General features: G+C 39.4%; 1 pseudogene; it reads left to right on the top strand.

Annotated features, from left to right (window-relative positions):
• The window catches only part of LOC111375302, a 6,826-nt pseudogene extending 4,289 nt beyond the window's left edge, over positions 1-2,537 (top strand).
• Positions 2,538-2,668: the final 131 nt, after the last annotated feature.

The raw sequence follows: 2,668 nt of genomic DNA on the forward strand, positions 1-2,668 counted from the left end.
CGGTCATGAACGGAAACAATACAAGGGGAATGATCAGAAAGACAATCGAAGGGTAGAAAATTTGCAACAACATATGCCACATTTTATACCCAAATATCATTGACCATTGCCCTATCAATTTTGCTCCAAATTGAACCATTAGTCCACGTGTAATAACAACCAATAGACCGTACATCCGTTAGACCCACATGAAGCCAACAATCTCTAAGATCCTTGATTTAATAAAGGGTAACATCCGCCCCATTACATTTCTCATCAAATTTAAGAGCATTATTGTAGTCACCAAGAATCAAGCATGATGATGAGACATTAGCATTGAACTCCATAATGTTGTTCCAAAGTGGTCTCCGGTTAACCATAGTATGAAATCTATAAACAAAACTAACAAGAAAGGTATAAGATGTTATCTTGCAAGTACCTTTACACTCAATGATTTGTGGATGAACCTCCATCACATCCAAAAATACTTTGGACGGATTCCACAAAATCAAGATCTGTCCGGCTCTATGACTTCCAAAATTGTTGACATGCATGAAGCCATCGAACTTATTCCTCGAAATCCTCATCAATTTTCGATCCCCCAACTTTGTTTCCAAAATGCCCATAATATCAATCCAATGTTGCTGGATAAATTCACAAATCCCATTTTGTTTAAGGGGTGGATTCATACCCCTAATATTCCAAAATGCATGCTTCATGACGTTGAAGCAAGGGATGTACCCTTCTTCTTAGCAACTTTAGTAATCGGTTTTCTTTGCTCAACAACAATACCTTTGAGCTTCTCATTTTCAGCAATTTTTGGTTCTGCTTCATTGACATTTGCTAAAGAATCTACCGAAGAAATAGGTGCTGAAGACCGAGCATTATTCTTTCCATGAGTTGCCCGATTTTTCTTGCTACCAACCTCTACAAACGGCACTTCTTCCTGACCCAAAATCTGGGCTTGCTGGTCATCAATTAAGTGATCTGAATTTTGGTTAAGAGGCTGCCTTTGTTGTTCAACAAAAATCCCAGATTGCTGTCCATTTACTTTTCCACAATCTGTCGATTTAGTAGACAGTAGCTGTGAGATTGTAGCTGATTTTCCAGCCTATTTTTTAGTCTCCTAAGCATCCTGAGTTTGTATATTAGTAGATACTCCAATTTTGTCCTTACCTTTGTCTACCCCTCCATGTTTTACATTGCATCCAAGAGAAGTATGACCGAAGATTTTACAAGAACCACAAAATTTTGGTTCGTGTTCAAATATAATTTCTTGTTCCCTCAGCATTCCATTTGGAAGTCTAATCTTAACCTCCTGTACCAACTCGATAGAAGCATCAATTTCCACAAGAGATCTGGCATACGAAAGCAGGTCTCTAATTGTCGTAATTTTGTCGGTTGAGATGGGTTTCCCAACCTTTGACACAATTTTGCCCAAGGCATTCGTATTCCAAAATTCCAAAGGCAAACCCGGTAGGTTTATCCACACTGGCATAGTACTCAAGCCAGGGCAAGGAGTCTGCACAAACCAGATAGTCAAACATTGACCAAGTAAACCTAAAACTGAAACAAATCAGCCACCAACCCCTGACACAAGGCAGATGATAAGAAGGCAGCAGAGAGACCAGAGACAAATTTAAAATCTGTGAGCACCAATACATACACAATAGGTACAGTAAGCAAACAGTGAGAACACCGAGAACCTGGAGCAAGAGAATGCCAATGGAGATCGAAAAGAAATCCTAAAACCTAGTCGAGGCAAGCAAAACACAAGAAAGTAGCAGAACACACTGGAAATTGGAAGACCAAGCTATGAATAAACCAATAAGAAGAGAACCACAACCAAAGAAAGACCTGAAATGTAAGCTGAAAGTCTAGGATAAGCAAAAAAAATTGAAGCGAAAGTCCTGAGAATCTAAACAAGTCGAGAGAAACACAAACTTCCAGCAACAACAAAAGGATAACCAGAAAAGTGAGCCGAATGAAGCACCCAAAAATTGAATGCAACTGAACGACTTCAACAGACCATCAAAAAGTAATAACTGAATTTGACCAAGGCTGTGATAGAAACAGCAAGAACACTGTCCAGAAATCCCACCGAACTTGAACTGAAAACCAACCTACAGTATAAAATCTTTGTACTTTACACTATGAGCAGACGACTCACGTTGAAAATAAGCTGCCCAGAAACAGGCAAAAGTTGCCCCCAAACCACAGATTAGAGCAGAATCTAGTAATAAACAATATGTTTAAATTCAATTTTCACCAAAGATTAGTAAAAGTCGAACCAAAACACAAGAAAATTCATAAGAAAACTCTCAAGACAAGTGGCCACCGTGTGGGATTTTCTCTCAATAGGTTGAGAGCATCTCTCTCTAACTAACTTTTATTGAGAGCTCTTTCTAGATTCTATGAGTGGTGGTGCATGGCCATTCTTAGTTGGTGAAGCGATTTGTCTGGTTAATTTCGTTAACGAACGAGACCTCAGTCTGCTAACTAGCTATGCCGAGGTAACCCTTTGTGGCCAGCTTCTTGGAGGGACTACGACCTTTTAAACCGTGGAAGTTTGAGGCAATAACAGGTCTGTGATACCCTTAGATGTTCTGGGTCACAAGCGCACTACATTGATGTATTCAACAAGTTTATAGCCTTAGCCAATAGGTCCGGGTAATCTTTGAAATTTCAT

This window comes from Olea europaea, unplaced genomic scaffold (assembly GCF_002742605.1).
Source record: "Olea europaea var. sylvestris unplaced genomic scaffold, O_europaea_v1 scaffold1356, whole genome shotgun sequence".
Taxonomy (NCBI): Eukaryota; Viridiplantae; Streptophyta; class Magnoliopsida; order Lamiales; family Oleaceae; genus Olea; species Olea europaea.